Raw genomic sequence first — 21,795 nt, forward strand, 5'->3', positions numbered from 1 at the left:
CAGATACATAACGCGGTTGAGGAGACAGGGGAGTTTGATCCATTGGACTACAATGCTCCTGCTGGTGCTAATGAGCTTGCGGATGGTCATAATGAATCGGGTACAGGCAATGTTGATCGAGCTGCTGCTGATGATGACGTCGATAGCCCACCAAGCAAGCGCCTGAAGATTTAGTTTACCTCGTCCATGGGAGTTATGGTGTGGCGTGTGTTTGAAAATTAGTATGCTATGTAGAGAGTGCACGTGAGTTGAATTATCTTAGTTCGTCAGTGTAAGCTTATGGATTAGAATGACAATGATTTGCTGACGTTGCAAAAAAATGATTAAAGACTGGCCTGACTTGTGTGGCCCAATGCATGCGTTGTGTGGCTGATGTGCCTAAGTGCTGCCATGTAGAAGGGCGCCCTGGTAGTCCTGTGCTAACCGGGTTCACCTAACGCTGCTCCGTTAGGACGCATGCCGAATGGATGGAGCATTTGTATATATACCCCGTCCTGGACCAACTGAGTATCCATTCCACCCCACCCCGCCACCTCTCTCCCTTGGGAGCACCGCCACACACGCACCACCATTGAAGGCTGCTGAAGAAGAAGGTAATCTCTTTGCATCTCTTTGCTCTCTGTCCAACTCCATTTCTACTAGTAAGTTTCCTTTTGTTCAGTTTGCCATGCTGACTACCTCGTCCCCTCCTTTGCTTTGGATGAATCAGATCTAGCAGGCCGGCTGGTGGGGGGCATGGCGCGGGGGAGACCACCAAAGGGCGCGTCTCCGGCAGCTGCGGCAATGCCGGCAACTGGTTCTTCCTCGGCGGCGGCGAGCAGGGGTCCTCCGACAGTACATACCAGCTTCACCTCCATGGCCTTGCAATCCCTTGCTGGTGAATGGAACCCCGAGGTCAGAAGTGTTTTCAAAGATGTAGGCATGGAGCAGTTGTGCAAGATCAGGGTGTTAGGCAACACGAATAGGATCTTTTCCATGTCTTTGATCTCTAGAATAAACCCAGATAACATGATGATGGACATGGGTGATGGGGTTTTCATAGAGATCAACATTAGGGAGGTTGCTAGATGTATCGGTCTTGAGCCGGGTGTTAGGAAGATAGACATCGCCGGTGGGCGTTGCCTTGCAGATCGTGAGGGCTTGCTTGGCCATGTGCATGGGCTACTTGGCACTGGAATGCCAAGGTCGAACAACATCCCTATTTACAAAGTCAAGAAAATAGTTCAGGGTGCTAGTAGGGGTGCCATAGAGGGTGAGGAGCGAACAGCCATGAAGGTGGCTGTGACACTGTTAGCCAGCTCGACTTTCCTTGTGCCTACCGGTGCCACAGCAAAGATTGCAAATGAGCTACTCCCTGTTGTGGCCGATCCAGAGAGTATAGCGGAGTTTGATTTCTGCGATTACGTTGTTGAGGGGCTGAGGGAAGCAGCACGGAAGCTAAGGCATGATCTCAGCTTTGATCCTACTTTGGTTAACCTAAGTGGGTGCCTCATCATCCCACAGGTTAGTTCGATCCCACTAATCTAGCTCAAATGCAGTCGTGCCTACTATATTATGCGTTCTGTTTTTTTTCACGTGGCAAAAAATGCTAGATAATCTGGCTGGATTACCACGAGCATGGTCGCCAAGGCAGGCTACTGTTATCCATCCTGAGGCTTGCTGATTACTCTGATGTAAAGCTAAAGGAGCAAATCTGGAAGCATGCAGCTGCTCATGGCATAGAGTGTGGCCTAGAGGTAAAAATGTGTACTTGTTTATATTTCTCGAGACTGTCTGCATGCATTGCCAATTAACTCCATGTGTCCCTCTGTCGGATTCAGTTAGGAGATGTTCCCCGTTCTCCGTCGGCAAATATCATTGGTTGGTCTGGCAGTGCTACAAAGATTGGTGGTGAGAGCAGTGCGGCCGGTGGATCAGCTGGTGTTGCACCGCATGCCCCAAGCACTCCCGCTGCGACAAGTGGCTTGTCTGATGAGGTACATGGATGGAAAGCTGCTTGCACAGTTTTTAAAAATCGTTTGTTGTCCTCTGTCTTGGTCAGTTGCTATTGCTAACTCCATTTTTTTGATCTGTTGTTATGAACATCAAGATCCTTGCTTCTTTCAAAGCTGCAATGGATTACCAGTACCAGATATGCGAGGCTGAATTTGTGAAGGTGGTACAGTGTCCTGGAGGATATCAAGAAGAAGGCCGCAGAAAACAGGCAGAAAGATCTGGAGCAGACTTTGGATTTCTTCCTGGCGCACGTGAAAAGGCATTCTTCAGTGGCGGCTATGTTTCCTTGTAACATGCCTGACGCGCCAAGTAACCCAAAATCTACAGGTATTGATGTTTTTCTTCTCCTGCGTCTATGTTTATGTGCTATCTTGTTTGACACTGATTGCAGTTTTGTCATTTGCAGTTGCAGAAGACCTTGCTGCAAGTTCTAGGAAAGCAGCTCATGAGCTGATGGCTGTGGTTGTGCAAAACCAGAACGTTGATAGTGCTAATGCAGCTCAAGTTGCGGGGAATAACGGCGACAACAATATGACTGGAGTAATTCCATCGGATGTCCTTGTGACAACAACAGGTAATTACACATGAGCGACGCGCTACCATAACCTAGATGACCGACTTACTAATTTTCTGTTCAAAGTAGCTGCTGCATCAGGGGGAACACGCGATGACAGTGAGGAAGAGATCAAACCGATGGTGGTTGTTGACCGCAAGGAGAAGGGGAGAGCAACAGATGGTATGATCACGACCATGCTCCCGCTGTGGCATTCTTATAATTACCTTGTAAGTTCTGATTCATTTTCATTTTGCATGTGTATCAGACATAGCTCCCGGGGTCACTCGTCAGAAGACCATGCATGAGGTCCTTGCTCCTTCCTCTGCACACAATCTGTCCGGGCCTGAGACCCCAAGTGGGCTAGTTGACACGTCTATGTACTATGTGATGACTGAAGGTATACACCTGAATGAACTACAAACGATTCAAAAACATTTGTGGTATCTAACTTGTCGTTTCGTTTGAATGCAGATTATGTGATGCAAGCGGCTATTGCACAAGCTGGTGCTGCTGATGATGGGACGCATGCCACATCAATTGCCAAGTACACGCCGATACGCAACAAAAGGCTAATTCTGCCTGGAGTTGAGGAAAGCCCTTCTGATATTCCTAATCTGCTAGGTATGATTCATTTGGTGATCACACATGAGCTTTCCTGGGCCGCGTTAGACATATTGACATGGTAATTTCTTCTTATGTGCAACTATAGTTCATCCAGATGCATACCTCGCCCCAGAACTAGACTATGGTTACTCGCCTTTCGAGCTTGAGCTGAAGCAGGTCCACTATCCCGATCATGTTTGCCTTGGATTTTACGACGGAGTCGAGTACCTCACCTGCAGGGATACTCTTGCAAGGTGAGACTAAATGCATAAAGTTGCTGGAAATGTTTTAGTGTTTGCTTCCAATTAACTAACGATTTGTTTTTTGTCTTGTTAGTATTTGGTATGACAGCTCGCGACCAACACCTTTGAAACTGGATGGCAACAAGATCAAGTACCAATACAGTCTGACGGGGGAGACGCACTACAATGGGATGGAGGCTTGGGTACGTGGCTTCAATGAGAGAGAGATCAAGATGGTGGACATGGTTGGATTACCAGTATGGAGGGGGTTTGCATCTCCTGACGTGCCTGTAAGTGAATATGAAACACTAAACTTCGTATAAGCAGTTCTGATGTATCCGATGCTGACAAAACTTGTTTCTTGGTGTAGTTGCACTTTGAGAACATCATGGACCCGGAGGGGGCTTCCGTGTTGCGGAGCTTGCTTTCTACGGGAAGCATTGGCTTTCAGTTGAAATTCTGTCGCCTGGTACGTTTCCTAAATGTGTTGTCAAAGCGCTATGACTGTTGTTGCCCAAAACTGAACTTTCCCATGCTCATGCAGATAATGATGCCTGTGTCAATGATGAGAGACTGGTGCTTGTACGTGTTTGACATGCTTATGAAGAGACTGAACGTGCTGGACCCAGTTCTCACACAGATGAGTTCAAATGCATATAGAGCTAAGCACGGGAAGACAATCTTGCTTATGCTTAATGGCATGAAGCGCGGGGGTGCCTTGTTGGAGGATGGATGGCAGATGAACATGTCTGAGTGGACAGTGAGGTACAACAGAAACATGCATGTTGCATGTGGCAGGTGCGTTGATTGTTCATTGTGCGATAGTATGTTTGCAGACCAATAATCTTTATCTGATGTATATGCTTGTGATTGCAGTGGTGAGTCTCCTGGCTACATAGCTTACTATGCAGATAACTTCAATGGGACTCGTCTGGAGCACGACGTGCCAGAGGAAAGAGAGCTGCTATTAATTCTCAGAAAGTCAAAAAATTCTCTGTATCCAGCAGAAAATGACTAGCTGTTGTTGTATTTGCAATAGGTTGGTCTAGCGACTAGGAGGAAGAGGATGTTGTACGAGACGATGGCGGCAAAGGGGAACACTGCACCACACCCAGGGATCATGGAGCAGCTCACTGATGAAGATTAGATTGGGCGCAGTAGAGGTGTGTGGTCGGTTTAGGACGTTGTTATCGTAGGGGCGAATCATTTTGCGATGCCGTGAACAAGCAAAGTGGCTGTCTTTTGGTCAAAACATTGTGACTGATGGTGCTTGTTTAGTTTCAACATAGCTGCTACTTGTGAGCTGACGTATGCTATTAATGTACTGCCATCCATCGTGTGTTTGATGTGATGGCTCCTTTTGCTCAACGTCTCTTTCCCTTTTGAATTTTGAACTAGCCGTTGCTGCATGCGTGCTCTATAAGAAGAGGCCATGGTGGAGGGTGCTGTTGCCAACCAGCAAGCTCTCAGAAATACCAGCAATGGCATCCTCTGCTTCCTCTTCCTCTAGAGCTCGTTCCTCCTCTCGTAGAGTGATTTCTGGACAAGTGAGATCCCCAGTTAGGTACAGAGAAGGACCCCTGGACTATGAGCCGTTCACACCATGCGATTGTCATGAGAAGCCAAAGGCGGCTATGTGGATCTCATGGAGTGACGAGAATCCAGGAAGGAGATACAAGACATGTTACCGCGCAAGGGTGAGTGCGTTCACGGAATCTCTTGGCATGTTTCTGGCTATTGATGTTTGTTTTCGATAGAATCAGTGGTCTTAATTTTGATCTGTGTTCTGGTCATTTGGCAGAGGGGAGGGTGCGATTTCTACCAGTGGCATGACGATCCGATCACAAATCCTTTCCTTAAGCAACTGGTAATCGATCTTAGGGACCAGGTCTGGTTACTTGAGAGGACAAACGTTGTTCTGCAAGATGCAGCAAGGGCGGCAGAAACTGAGGCGGCCAATCTATCTCACCAGCTTGCACAAGCTATGGAGCCGGCCATGGATAGCGGTGAAAAGATCATGGTGGCTGGTGTGGCTGGTGTTGCCCGCCAGCATGATGGTACTGCTCGCGTTGCCGGCAAACACCACCTGATCAAGTCTGTGTGTGTGGTTGTTGTAGCTCTGGCATTCTACATGTTGTTCATGGCTGTGTAATTCGAGTCAGTATTGCTATGATTATGAGTATCTTGTAGTAGTTTGGAGTTGTGTGATGCATCCTAATTTATTAGTTCGCCGTTGGTCGTGTACCAGAACCACTTATCAGTGTCAAATCTGTTGTAAAAAGGTGTTGTTTGCAAAAAACCAGTATGATAAAAAATGGGTATGGTGAAAAAACTTGGCTAATGGAAGGATTTCACTCCTAACAAAACAAATATATTATTTTTCCGATCATACAAACAGAAGCTTTCCCATTTAAACAGAGGGAGTCATCCCTTAGGAAAAAATGGACTGACACAATTTGAATTGAGAGCGACCAAATTTAGAAACAATGTTCCTCCCAAATTTTGTTTGATAACAACACTGCATCTAGCAAAAAACATAACTTGCTAGTGCTTAAGGGAACGCTTAAAACGTCTCGGGGATATCTAGTATTCTTATAGATACATTGGTGGCGGCGGGTGAGTCGATCTACATGACATGAGCATCGACAAGCTGGTCACAGAGCTACGAATGATCCCTTGATAGCTTCAAGTGCATCGGAAGGCACTGGCGATTCATTTCCCTGAAGGCGCATAACCTCGTACAGCATCAGGTTCCTGTGTATCTCCAGGTTTGCCTGTGTGCATTTGTGATGCTAGTTAGTACACGTAAGGAAAGCTACGGTGGTTTTTGTAGCTAAAAAGCTGCTTACCTTGGTTAGTGGGATATGGAGTTTGTCGCCATCATAATTCCTAGCGAAGAACGAAGAGCACACACCGTAGTCCTCCCTGTTCGAAAATATATTTTGGACAACTTAGAGAGCATTCGTACCAACCAAAGTATGCAGCATATGATCTATGTTTTTCCGAAACTTACTTATCAATGTTCTCTAGCATGATAACAGGAAATGCCCGGGTCCATTCTCCAGAACTGCAATGCCAGGAATCATATAGGGATTGGATGCATCTGAAGAGGGCGGCGTGAAGCAAGTCAGATACGTATGTGTGCATGTTGATCCTTCGGTTGCTAAACCCAAATGGTCCAACTGCCGGGTCAAGTACTGCAATCCTTCTTCTGAGCATGTCAAATGAGTAGACGGACCAGCCGTCGGGCAGCAGTGCAGGGATATGCCACTGGCGGAAAAAATATAGTTCATGAATCATCCATGAAAAAAATGATAAAACGGGAATTGGTTTTGTGTTTTATGGTTAGAGTTTACCATCCGGCTAGAGGCTGGGTTGAAAATCTCGTTTTCTTCGGTAAATGTTGCACGGATGGACTGGATCGTCAATGGATCCGCATTTGACAAAACTGCAGTCTGAAAAAAAGATGACATCCTTAGCAAACATAGTGATTAAAAAGGTGAGAATGAAACTAAATATTTTGCTTGGATTAGTTGTAGGACTCACAGCAAAGTCGGGCTCTAGAAACTTCCTCCAGAACATGGGCAATGTGTCCTTTGTGAAGCTCTTGTCCATCTGTGACAGTCTCCTAAATATAGCAGCACACATCTCATGGCTAAGCTGTTCTTTTTGCCTGATAGTTGTTGCTGGATTTCAATGTCCGTCAAGTAATATGAGTCTCGGCTTCGGATGCATAATCCATTTCCTGGACGCAAAATGTAGAGTGAGAACATTGGTCTAATAGATTTGCCAAAAGAAAAATGTAGTCAGGTCGTCACACAGACCTTCTTTGCATATATACTATCGGTGCCTCTTCCGCGCAATGGAGCTATTGGCAGATGAGCTACCTGTGACATCACATCAATTTTATATTAGACATTGTTAAAATTCCATAGCTGGTATATTGAGCTGGTCATCCTACGCAAAATGGTAGCATTATTCTGGAACAAACCTTCATTTTCAAAAGTTGTCCGGGCAGCCTGGACGCAACCTTATTGGCAAGGGGGGTGACGAACGTGTGGTCTAGTTTGTCTTGCATAGGGATGGTCGCCAAGTTGGGGCAATCGCTTTGGTTTTCACTCTTCATGATGCAATGTTTACGCCCATTGGCCTTGCAACAAGTGCAGTTCTCAGCTATGCAATTGATGAGTTTGTCCGCAAATGTGAACATTGATGACTGAAAAGCCTGCCTCATCTCCGAAATGTTGGCCAACCCACGCGCATTTTGCTCTCGGAGGAGTATCCCAAGCTTCTCGCTGGACTATTGGGAAAAAGGATTTTCATAAATTAGTATGAACTACGCTGGGATTCAGATTGGTTGACCAAAAAAAGATCGATACATGTACTTACTATTGATGGGTGGTTTGTCCGTAGATGGTTTGAGAAATCTTGGGGTCCAATTTTGGCGTAGGTAGCTCTTAAAATAGGGGCGGAGGGCATCTGGGCTCGTTTCATCGTGGTGGATGTCCTTGGAATGTTTTCGTCTGCAGGATCAGTGGATGCGCAGACGAGGCCCTTGCTGATGTTTTGTTCAGACCGAACCTGACCAGAGAAAAAAATGGCGTTAGGTACAAGTCATTTTGTGCCTAATTGGTTTTATTCGCTGTTTTTGTTTTGGCATGGATTTTCGTAAACTGACCGATGCGCCGTGGTATGATATTTCACCTCCTCCCATGCTGACCGCTATGATCTCAATCATCTTTTTCATGGACTCATACTCGAAAAGTGCTATCCTTGGATACATTCCGCGTGGCTTGTTCATTTGACCAAGGTCTAGGCTGTCCAGGACGAACACCTGAAACAAATGAAGTTGTCATTGTCAGATTAAGGTAACAAAGATGTGAGCGAACACAAAAAGTATGGTAGTGGTCGATGTTCTCGGATTAATACCTGTAGGAACAAATGGCATCCGACAATGTGAATGGTCGGGTTTCGTTTAGAGACATCTGACTTGAATTTCCTGACAGCATGGAACAGTGCTTCAAAGGTAGCTGCACCAGTTTCCATTTTCTGATTTTGCTAACATCATTCAAGGCAGCCCAGAAATCTATTGTTTGTAGTCATGCTTGGCTGATGGGCAAGAACATGGCCAACTACAAAGATGACAAATGCAATTTTGAAAACACTGGATATCAATTTCTGGACTGGGCGTGATGTCCCGCATTAGGTATGCCTCTGCTGCCTTCAAGCTGTGTGTACCTTTGTCACTGATGCTAGCTGCAAAACGTGTATACTCAATGCAAGCTTCTGATGGTTCGACACATTCAGGTCCAATTGCTAGCTCACCCGCGTGGTATTGCAAAAACAGAGTGAACCGACTCGTCTGTAAGCTCAAGCATGCCCTGGCCTTCTAGGTTGATCCACGCTGTTGTCAACATCTACTCTATCCATGAGGTAAGCACTGTACTTAAGATTGATCTTTTGCCACGACTTAATCCGAAGCAACCCGTCGAATCCTATTTCTCTGACTAGTTGTTTCTTGAAATCTGAAAACTTGCAAATAACATAAGCCTAAGCTTCAACAACGAGAGCCTAGACGTAATTGATGGTGTCCCTGCACACCGCTGGATCCGCCAGAACAATCGCCATCGCTATCTAACTCATCCGGGGAAAACTCGCTCATTGTATTCTTGATTATAACTCTTGTTGATCCCTCCGCAGCAAAATGATTATCCATTCCGACAAACACCATGAACTACAGAACCTAATGGCAGGCAAACTAGTGAGATTTAGGAAGAACTGCTAATCGTTACTGAAAAGCGTGAGGCTGTTCATACCTTTTCCGGCGGCGGCTTCGTGCTGAACAGGTCGCTGATAGGCAAAAACCTAAATGCTGACCGCTAACTGGCGGGTGTATGAGCTGCTATGCGTGGCCATGGCGTTCTCCCTGCTAGATCGCCTCCTTGTTCTTCCTGGGACTCTGGTTGGTGGGTGGGTGGGGAGAACACGGATTGTTGAAGAAGATGAGCTGCGCGTGTAGATGCGGTAAATGCGTGAAGTGACTAGAGCACTGGGATTGCTTTGATGGGGGTGGGCCTGGAAAGGCAGCTTTTTGCACGTCGGGACGTGATACAAAACAGTGCCGCACGCTGTTGTTCCATCTTGCCCATTACGAGGGCTGTAGATGTTCACCCTAACCAACTACTTAGTTGCTAGCTGTGTAAAAACGAATTACCAATATATTTATTATGGCAGAACCGTATGGATAATGCTTAAAAGCGGCCGGTAAAAGTAGTTAAAAAGTGTATAAAAAATTGTTGACTGGCTAATTGTGTTTTTTTGGCTGTGAAACACGGGCGATTATATTACGTGGTAGGAATTGATATCATTTTCGCGTCAAGAAAAAAATTAATATTGTGTCTGGTGGGCGAGGTTAAAACGTACGGCTAAAAATGATCGCTAATGTTTATAGCGTGAGGATGTACCGGGGCTAGCTACAACTGTGCCGTGAGTGGCGGGATATTATTGTAATGAGTCACGTGAGAGGAAGAGACATGTGCCCAGGCTGCCCTGTATACTTTTGGCACAGCAACAGACCTCGAGTGTGCCGCGGTACATGAAACAACGCCTAAATTCTGTCACCACATCACTATTAAAAAATCAACCTAAAATAATATACGTAAATACTAGGTAAGAAAAAAAGAATAAAAAAATAAAGCAAAAAACAAAAGAACATAAATAATGCAGAAAACAAATAAAAAATGAAAAAAAAATAAAATAAAAAAAAAAGAATAAAAAAAAAAAAAAAAAAAAAAAAAAAAAAAAAAAAAAAAAAATAAAAAAATAAAAAAAAAAAAAGAAAAAAATAAAAAAAAAATAAAAAAAAAAAAACAAAAAAAAATAAATAAAAAAAAAAAAAAAAAAAAAAAAAAAAAAAAAAAAAAAAAAAAAAAAAAACAAAAAAAAAAAAAAAAAAAAAAAAAAAAAAAAAAAAAATATAAAAAATAAAAAAAAAAAAAAAAAAAAAAAAATATAAGTGCCGCGATACATGAAACAACGCCTAAATTCTGTCACCACATCACTATCTCTGGCAGCCGAGATACATGGGGGGCAAGCGTCTACGGGGGGACAGGCCCCGTGAATACAGGAGCGAATCTGGTCAGTGTGGAAAACGAACAGCCTGGATATAGTTCACATAGTGCACGTCCACCGTTAGGCATTTTCGATCATGGCTGCTTCTTTGTTGGCGGGTTGTTGGGGCTGTTCGAACCCCCGGAAGGTCCAGGTTTGGAGCCTTTGGACACCGTGAAACCTGTCAGCAGCCCTCCTCGTCGTCGACCATGGCGACACCGCCAGCTGCCGGCTGCCGCGTTCACTGTGCAAGGCCTCCATGCCTGCACCGCGGAGTCGTGCCGGCCGCGCCGCCACAGCAGCAAGGGAACCTCCGCTCGACATAATCACAAGAATCGCCACGACGAAGGTGCGCAGAAACTTGAGCAACGCCATGATGACCTTAACTACCGCTGATTCTGGTCTTCGATCTCTCTATACGATGGACAGTAGTATGGGTAGTGCTTGCGTTTGCGTGTAGCTTGTGGTTAGATCAAGCTTGGTGGAATGGGATAACTAAGCATGCAAATATATATACTGCGATGGAGCAACCACGCCCTTGCCCCCATGGGCGGACCTAGAGGGTGTGCCGGGTGTGCCGTAGCACACCCAGCATTTTACAGATTTCTTTCACTATATGCCATCTTTTCCTGATTTTGTTGGTTTTACAGTACTAGAACTGATTCACCTGAAGCTGTACACATACATGCAAACCTACCAAACCATAGAAACAGCTTGACTATTTTTTCTACTAGCAGCACTACGTGTGTGTCAAGTAAAGACTCATGTACATACATGAGCCCGGTAGAAGCTAGCTAGACCAATTCCATCGATCGACTCGACGGAAACTCTAGCGGCGTCTCGCGTAGATTGCAAATAGAAAAAAAGGAAAAATATTTAGAACTCTTCGATCTACCATGTTATTTTTTTAGACAACTTCGATCTACCATGTGATATTACGTTCACAGACAAATGGAGATCAGTCTATGAACACAAATGTGGGAGCCGGCCATCCAAACCTAATCACCTGTCACCTGCTCATCTGAATTTCGGACATTGCCGCTCCCCGTGCTTCCATCCCCTCGCCCGCTCGCCTTATCGCCCAGTCCCTTCCCCTTCTTTCGCTACTAGCCGTCCGCCCCGAAACACTTGCCATTGATAAGTCGCTCGCTGGTCCATGGAAATAGGACATTGCAGCCCATTTAGAGCATCTATAGACGGACATTGCAAATCCGGCCCCTCAAATGCCCACGGACGTGACCAGGTGTGTACGTGGACAGTGACCGGCCACGTCTCAAATTAGCCACTCTACATCCGAGTCTCTCATATTTCAGCCCCTAGATCCATACAAAGCATACAACAGAAATTCTACGTGCTACATACTACATACTGCCCTAGATAATCTTCGTCGTCGGAGATGTCCACACCCCTAGATCCATACAAAGCATACAAAAGAAATTCTACGTGCTACATACTACATACTGCCCTAGATAATCTTCGTCGTCGGAGATGTCCACGACAACGATGTCGGGCGCCGGCTGGATGGACGGGTAGGAGGGCTCCCGCTCATCCTTCTCCTGCTCGACCTCATCCATGCAGGTGAGCATCTCGGCCAATTCCATGGCCTCCATCTCCTGCCGGGTAGGAGAGCGCCTTGCCCGGATCTGCTCAAGTAGCTCGAGCCGGTGCTCCGGCATTAGAAATGGGTGGCCCCTCACCCGGCGGCGTGGGGGCATGGCTACTAGGCGGGCGGAGGGAGTGGAAAGTGGTGGCGGCGGAGGACAGGTGGAGGAAAATATGGATGGTAGGGTTTCGGTGCCACCGGTCGACTTTAAATAGTCGGGCAAGGCACTACGCGGCTCGTTGAAGCGGGGCCACGCAGTGACATCGGTCCGACGGAGGTGATGAGCTTCCGACCGCCGGGTTTCCGGGCGTTTACACGTGAGACCCCGCCGTCAGTCCGACGTAGCGGGCGTGCCCGGGCGCGCCCGGGCGTCTCCATATCTGCCCCATATTTGGACCGGATATGAGGGGTGCCAGTTAGCCCGGGCATTTGAGGTCCGTTTAAGTCGTCCGTCTCGGTCAAAATTTCGTGACCGGTCAGTGACCAGGTGGACCGCTCGGGCTTTTAAGGAGGGTTTTGGACGCCCGGCTATAGATGCTCTAAGCCCACATTCTTATTTGTTTAAGGACATAAATACTATTTATCTTTTGAACAAAACAATCGTCACAGTTTTGTTGTAATTGTAGGACTCTTACTTCTTGTTTTGTTGTACTTTGCAGAACTCAAGACAAAGAGGATTGGTAGTATTATGTCCATTCTGTTGAAAACATGAGGTCAAAATAAAGAAGGGTGCAGCTGAAGGGCAACCCGAAGTTATTCCTGTGTATTTGTGTATCTTTCATATAAGACTATTTGTATTGCAATTTCACAAATTTGAAATTATTTTTTAAAACATAATATTGTGAGACTTAATTGAGCTATTTGTGTTATTCTTTTGCCATATATGATATGGCACTTAGATTAGGCAGTTTTTTTCAAAAGTGTGCACACCCTTTATTTTTTTCCTGGGTCCGCCACTGCTTGCCCCTACACGTACGTGGATCGGTGCGTACAGACACGTACTCATGAGAAACGGCGAGGAGACGGTCTTCGTCACTACAGCAATCGGTGAGACGCCGGACGGTGACGCAGGCCTTGCTGAGATCCGGTCCACGTCTAGTGATTACGTCATGGACATGCACACGGTCAACGGCTTTGTTCGCATCTTCTGTTATTTCATCATGAGCTTCAGCAAGTTTTTTTTGACGTTTGATCATTCATGCAAGGTAGCTTTTGCAAGCTGGGAAACGTTGTGTTGCAGCACCCTCGCAACTTCTTGCATTGCATGCTGGTACATTTTCCCAAGACATTCTTGCGACTTTGTTCACTTAGTTAGTCCATGCATGCACACGTGAGGCGCGAGCTCAATTGTTAATCATTTATAGTGGCATCTTGGAATGGAATCTCTAGACATTCCGTGCTTCTCCACCGGCCAATCTAGCTCTTGCGTCGACGATACACTCCTATCTATACTTGGCAACTCGCCTGCACATACACTTCGGTAAGTGCGTGTTGCATTGCTGCTGCTTATGCAAAAATGCATGAGAAAATATAGCACCGAAGGTTTTGACTACTTCTTGCTAATTCTCCATCTTTGTACGCCTCTTCACCGCCTTTTCAAAAGCTATCGAATTCTTTCATCAGTGAGATTGTGAAGTTCTAGGGAATGTGGGCTTTGACTTTTTTCCCGCTGAAAAACCATGTTTTGTAAGCAGAATTGCAGTAATCTGCACTCAAATGGTGGGCTGTAGTATTCACCTCCTATAAGGCTATAACGAAGCTGCGCAGACTATAAAGTCTAAACCTAGCCCCAACCTTTCTTACCATCTCGGCGCATGATGCATGTACTGCTAACTATAAATTGTTAAGAAAAAATATTGGCTAAATATCAATAATGTCAAATTTTAGAGTACATATTTTATCTGATCCTGCTTTTGCTAACAGTATAAATTAATTTAAATAAAGTTGCATACGACAAAAAAGCATAGAAGATGAATACTATAAGGGCGACGCTACGCGTCCGCCGGCGAAAATTCAGAAAGGATCCGTCACCTTGCTGACCATTGGATTGATACATTAATTACCCCCCAATCTACCCACGTAACGTAAGCAGCAACCCTTTGCAACAAGAGTGGTGTTTCTACAACAGTTTGCTTGTTGCAATTACTCGAGCCTGCACTTTTTATTTTTTGCAGCAGATATCTTTTTATAAGATTCACCGCCTCATGAGCCATTCGATTGTGTGATACGAGCCGTTTAATTATCTTGTCTAATTTCCCGCAACTATGCTCTTGTTGCAAGATCTGCTCTAGACTGATTTCCTGCAACAAGACCTTTGTTGCGAAATCTCATCTTCTATAATTTCCTGCAACAAGACTCATATTGCAAAACCTCTTCTTCTCTAATTTTCTGCAACAAGGTATTTGCAAAAATTGCAATAACATCTTCCGCCGCGTCTAATTTTCCGCAACAACATCTTCCGCCGCATCTAATTTTCTGCAACAAGATCTTGTTGCAAAAATTGCAACAACATCTTCTGTCGCGTCTAATTTTCTGCAACAAGACCCTTGTTGCAGAAATTGCAACAAGACCTCCTGCCGCGTATATTTTCTGCCACAAGACCTTTGTTGCAAAAATCGCAACAAATTTGTTGTTGCGTATGAGCTTGAGGAGACGAGAACCATGGACGCCAGCACTCCTCCAGGACGGCGGCGACATCGAACGGCGAGCGACGGCAGATGCAGCTCCAAAGGTGGGCGGTCCGGTCCGGCGGCTTCCAGCGCAGGCGTAGCCGGCAGGCAGCACCGGGGTGGCCGGTTTCCAGCCTCCACGCACCAGCCTAGCCGTGGTTTGCTGCAACCATCACCGGCCATGGAGCACTTCTCGTCATAGACGAGATCAATATTTCGCTGAAAAGACACATGGTATGGAGGCATGTTGTGACTACAGAGCTAGATGTGGAGGATAAATGAGGGGGGAAAAGGGAACGAGTGGCTTACGGTGAGAAGATAAGAAGGAAAAAAGATACAGTGATGGCCACATGGGACGCGTGGCGTGCGTCTGAGGCGGCGGATGGAGCGCTAGAATCTGCCGGGTGATAGTTATCTTTTCCCATATTATAGTTAAGAGTATTATTTGTGATCTGATGGCTCATGACACATATTAACAACGTCTTATATGACGGCAGTGCATCTTTGGCTCGCTTCAGTGCTTGTAGTCGTCGCTAGGTGGTCTACGGACCTGAATATAATTTTTACTTCTGGTAATCTTTGTACTAACTTGACATATGGTGAATAGACTGGAAGTTTTTCCCGCAAAAAAAAAACTACACGATGTTATAGCATCCACCTCTAAACAACATAAATTATTGGCTAAATTACATTCTGTTTACAACCAGCCCTGCAATTCACTTTTTATTTAACTATATAACACATATCAAACATCACATGTAAAATAAAAACACCTGAAATTTATTCCATCAATTGCATAAATTATTCCCACAAAGTGAATTCCATGCCACTGTTACATGCATTTTCATCTGCCATCGCGTCCTAGACTCCTAGTCCCCTCTACGGCAACTAGGACACGACAGTGGATGAGAGACACAATGGTCTACGTGAGTTCTGGCCCCTCCTGGTGGTTTTGTTGCTTGATTACCCGCCGTTTCTTTTTAGAGTGTTTCCCACTATAAAGCTAGCATCTTCGGCATGTTTCTTGTTGTGGGCAGAAGCTCGTGTCCTCGGGTGTTTGATTCTTGTGGTAGTTGTGCCCGATGCCATTCTCCTACCTGCCATTCCTATGATCTAGCCTCGGGGTCGGAGAGTGGGATCGGTGACGGTGGTAACGGAACCTCCGTTCCCACTCCCCCCGATAGGGAGGTGATGGTGGTGATGGAGCCTTTGGCAATATCTTCCAGAGAATGGCCGCATACCGGCATACGTGGTAAAATGGGTGGCTCCACCTTGTTTTCTTTGTTGCAATTGTGGTGGTCGTGGCGGTCTCTTGGGGTTGGCAGCAAGGATCGGCAGCAAAGACGGTGGTGGCGACGCGAGAAACACATATAAAGTGGAGGTGGTGCGGTGGGTTGGTATCCGAGGTTTGCCTTGAAACCCCTCCAATACATCTAAATCATAAGTGGTTTGGTATTTGGAACCGATTTCGATAGCGTGTCAGCTCATTCGAGACAGATTTACTTTTTCTAAAGCACACTTGTTAGAGGCGATCTATATATTTTAACAGTCGGAACCACCTCTGTGGGTCACCTCTAATACTGAAATTTGTAGCAGTGACGCTTAAAAATATCATTGAACTACAACTCAAAAAAAATGTCATTGATCTAAATACAGCACATATTTTTAATTTGAATGGCATGATCATTACATCAGATGATTGCTGAACTTGCCAGCAATATTACACCGAACTTAACTCGACTAAGTTCATCTTAGACACTAATCTCAATCTCAAACCGTACAGGCAATAATGAAACACGCATGCGTGTACACATACGCGTGCTACTAGTATCTTTTCTTTTTTGCATGGCGTGCTACTAGTATATGTGTATACATGTCCATGCATGCGTGATCATACATGAAGCTAAACCAACACACAATATACAGTACATATGCTTTATGTAAATGCTATATGAGCTTGCATGCATGCATATATACGTAGGCAAGTAGTTAAGCTGGATATATACTGCATAACCATATGCAAGTAAGTGTTGAGCCAACCCAGCCCGAGTACGTAGCGACCATCATGGCTGCTTCTTTCCCGGGGTGTTGGGGTTGTTAGAACGACGGGAAGGTGCAGCTTCGCCTTTCGTCACACTTAACTTGTCAGCATCCCTCCTTGTCGTCGACCATGGCGACACCGCCAGCCGCCGGCCGGTCCGTTCACCGAACAAGGCCTCCGTGCGTGCACCGTAGATCCGTACCGGCCTCGCCGCCGCAGCACCAAGGGAATCTCCGGTCGACAAGATCACAAGAATCGCCACTACCAAGGTGCACAAAAACTTGAGCAAAGCCATGATGATCTTGGTTGCAGCTAAACAGTTTTGGTCGTCGAACTCTCTCTCTCTCTCTCTCTGATCTACGCGTAGTGCTTTCGTTTGTTCGTAGCTAGCGATCAGATCGTGATGTTGCGATGGGAATATGGGATAGCTATGCATGTGCCCGTGCATGCAGATATATATACACGATGGAGCGACCACACCCCCTGCCCCTAGACGTGTATCAGTATCGGTGTGTACAGATCGACACTCATGGGAAATGGCGAGGCGATGGTCTTCGTCGCTACAGCAATCTCGGTGGGACGACTGATGGCGTGACCATTGCTGAGATCGGGGTCCAAGTCTCATGTTCACGTCACTAGCGCAATTCAACAGCTTATGTTCCCATCTTCTCTTGTATCATCATGAGTTTCAGTACGGTGACTTTTTTTGACGTTCGATCAAGCAAGGTAGCTTTCCAAGCTGGGACAAGCTGTGTTGCAGCAGCCTGGCAACTTCATCGCTACAGCAATCGGTGAGACGGCCGGCCGGTGACGCAAGCCTTGCTGAGATCCCGTCCACGTCTAGTGATTACGTCATGGACATGCACACGGTCAACGGCTTTGTTCGCATCTTCTGTTATTTCCATGAGCTTTGCAAGCTGGGACACATTGTGTTGCAGCACCCTCGCAACTTCTTGCACAAAAACTTCTTGCATTGCATGCTAGTACATTTTCCCAAGAGATTATTGATACTTTGTTCACTGAGTTAGTCCATGCATGCACACGTGAGGCGCAAGCTCAATTGTTAATCATTTATATTGGCATCTTGGAATGGAATCTCTAGACTTTCTGTGCTGCTTCTCGTCCGGCCGACCTAGCTCTTACGCGGATACACTGATATCTATACCTGCCAACGGGCCTGTGCATACATTTCGGTACGTGCGCGTTGCACTGCTGCTGCCTATGCAAAAATGCATGAGAAAAGATAGCATCGAAGGTTCTGACTACTTCTTGCTAATTCTCCATCTCTGTACGCCTCTTCACCGCCTTTTCAAGAGCTATTCTGTACGCCTCTTCACCGCCTTTTCAAGAGCTATTGAATTCTTGCATCAGTGAGATTGTGAAGTTCTAGGGAATGCGGGCTATGATTTTTTTTCCCCGCTGAAAAACCATGTTTTGTAAGCAGAATTGCAATAATCTGCGCTCAAATGGTGGGCTGTAGTATTCACCTCCTATAAGGCTATAACGAAGCTGCGCAGACTCTCTAAAGTCTAAACCTAGCTAGCCCCAACCTTTCTCACCATATCGGCGCATGATGCGTCTACTGCTAATTATGAATTCTTAAGAAAAAATATTGGCTAAATATCAATAATGTCAAATTTCAGATACATATTTCATCTGATCCTGCTTTTGCTACCCGTGTAAATTAATCCACACATATACGTTCCTAAATGTAAACGAAGTTATATACGATACAAAAACATAGAAGATGAATAGTTCGTATTATTTGTGGTCTGATGGCTCATGACACATATTAACAACGTCTTATATGCAAGCACCCAATAACTACACGATGTTATAGCATCCACCTCTGAAATACATAAATTACATTCTGTTTACAGCCAGCCCTGCAATTCACTTTTCATTTACTATATAACACATATCAAACATCACGTGTAAAATAAAAACACCTGAAATTCATTCCGTCAATTGCATAAATTAGTCCCACAAAGTGAATTCCACGCCACTGCTACATAGAAAAAAACATTGCATTTTCATCTGCCGCCATATCCTAGTCCCCTCTACGGTAACTAGGGTGCAATGGTGGATAGAGACGGTGGTCTACGCGAGTTCTGGCCCCTCCTGGTGGTTTCGTTGCTCGATTACCCGTCGTGTCTTCTTAGGGTGTTTCTCACTATAAAGCTAGCATCTTCAGCATGTTTCTTGCTGTGGGTGATAGCTTGTGTCCTCAGGTGTTTGATTCTTGTGATAGTTGTGCCCAATGCCATTCTCCTGTCTGCCATTCCTATGATCTAGCCTCAGGGTCGGAGACTGGGATCGACGGTGGTGGTAACGGAACCTCTGTTCCCACTCCCCCCGATAGGGAGGTGAGGGTGGTGATGGAGCCTTTGGTAAAAGATCTTCCAAAGAATGGCCACATACCGGGACACGTGGTAAAATGGGTGGCTCCACCTTGTTTTGTTGTTGCAGTTGTGGAGGTTGCGCCGGTCTCTTGGGGTTGGCGGCAAGGATCGGTAGGAAAGACGGTGGTGATGGCTACAGGGAGGAATCGTCCACTCAAGCGACGCAAGCCCACGCGCCACCAACTTGGCCCTCAACCTGGCAGATCGGGGAACCCCGCCATGAATTTGCTGATGGTGGAGAAAAACAACGGTGGTGGCGACGCGAGAGACACAGATGAATCGGAGGTGGTGCGGTGGGTTGGTATCTGAGGTTTGCCTGAAACCCCTCCAATACATCTAAATCGTAAGTGGTTTTGTACTTGGAACCGACTTCAATAGCGTGTCAGCTCATTCGAGACAGTTTTATTTTTTCTAAAGCACACTCGTTAGAGGCGACTAGATATTTTTACAGTCGGAACGGCCTCGGTGGGTCGCCTCTAATACTGAAATTTTGAGCAGTGACAATTTAAATATCATTGAACTACAACTCAAAAAAAATGTCATTGATCTAAATACAGCACATATTTTTAATTTGAATGGCATGATCATTACATCAGATGATTGCTGAACTTGCCAGCAATATTACACCGAACTTAACTCGACTAAGTTCATCTTACAAACTAATCTCAATCTCAAACCGTGCATGCAATAATGAAACACGCATGCGTGTACACATACGCGTGCTACTAGTATCTTTTCTTTTTTGCATGGCGTGCTACTAGTATCTGTGTATACATGTCCATGCATGCGTGATCATACATGAAGCTTAACCAACACACAATATACAGTACATATACTTTATGTAAATGCTATATGAGCGTGCATGCATGCATAGTACGATTATATACGTAGGCAAGTAGTTAAGCTGGATATATACTGCATAACCATATGCAAGTAAGTGTTGAGCCAACCCCGCCAGAGTACGTAGCGGCCATCATGGCTGCTTCTTTCCCGGGGTGTTGGGGTTGTTAGAACGACGGGAAGGTGCAGCTTCGCCTTTCGTCACTCTTAACTTGTCAGCATCCCTCCTTGTCGTCGACCATGGCGACACCGCCAGCCGCCGGCCGGTCCGTTCACCGAACAAGGCCTCCGTGCGTGCACCGTAGATCCGTACCGGCCTCGCCGCCGCAGCACCAAGGGAATCTCCGGTCGACAAGATCACAAGAATCGCCACTACCAAGGTGCACAAAAACTTGAGCAAAGCCATGATGATCTTGGTTGCAGCTAAACAGTTTTGGTCGTCGAACTCTCGCTCTGTGATCTACGCGTAGTGCTTGCGTTTGTTCGTAGCTAGCAATCAGATCGTTGTGGTGCGATGGGAATATGGGATAGCTATGCATGTGCCCGTGCATGCAGATATATATACACGATGGAGCGACCACACCCCCTGCCCCTAGACGTGTATCAGTATCGGTGTGTACAGATCGACACTCATGGGAAATGGCGAGGAGATAGTCTTCGTCGCTACAGCAATCTCGGTGGGACGACCGATGGCGTGACCATTGCTGAGATCGGGGTCCAAGTCTCATGTTCACGTCACTAGCGCAATTCAACAGCTTATGTTCCCATCTTCTCTTGTGTCATCATGAGTTTCAGTACTGTAACTTTTTTTGACGTTCGATCGTGCAAGCTTTCCAAGCTGGGACAAGCTGTGTTGCAGCAGCCTGGCAACTTCTTTTCCCCGGAGAATCTTGATACTTTGCTCGCTTGGGTAATTAAAGTGGCTCCCTTGCTATATATAAATTGGTATGTACTTGTATGACAACGACTACTTGGTTAGTCCATGCATTGATGCATGCACACGTGAGGCGCGAGCAGAATTGTTAATCGTTTATCATCTTTCTTTGACATTATCTCTACAGCGATGCTACACTTACAGACGGCCGACCCACGGAAATCATCTACGCGTGGAGGGGGAGCCAACTGATTGGGGCTTATTTTTTCACTCTGCGTGAATTGCGGGCTCACATCGCTGTCTCCTTCTGCCACATCAGAGCGTAGCCAGCTTTCCGTGGAAGTTACGCGTAAGTGTATTATTTTCGTTATCTCTAATATTGAGGAATGTTTGTGTGCTTGTCCATCGGCCCTTGGCCGACCTAAGACCTCTTCCAATACAAAGGTACTTATATGAGGCACTAAATGTATTAAATAGATTAGTAACTCGAATCCCAATGCATAGGTGTTTGGCCTCTTCTAGTATTTCATGGTGTACAGGTGCTAAAGATGCCACATAAGTAAAAAAATGATGTGACAAAGCAATTAAAAATGAGAGGGAGTATTATGATGATCCCAGGAGGAAACGGTGCTAAGCACGTGAATCTATGCAAAATGACTACCCACCAATGCATGAAGGATTTTTATTGTTAAACAATTCAACAAGGGAAGCTTAGCTATCGAAGCTAAGCAAATGTGCATTGAGAAGACTAGTTGCTAAGTTTTTTGTTGCTAAACTTGCTACATTAATTACCTATTAAACTCAAAATTGCCTTTCCACCTAGGTACGCATGCTTAGGCTGGTTGTAATGGGGAGTATCA

The sequence above is a fragment of the Triticum urartu genome, chromosome 4 (genome assembly GCF_003073215.2).
Source record: "Triticum urartu cultivar G1812 chromosome 4, Tu2.1, whole genome shotgun sequence".
NCBI lineage: Eukaryota > Viridiplantae > Streptophyta > Magnoliopsida > Poales > Poaceae > Triticum > Triticum urartu.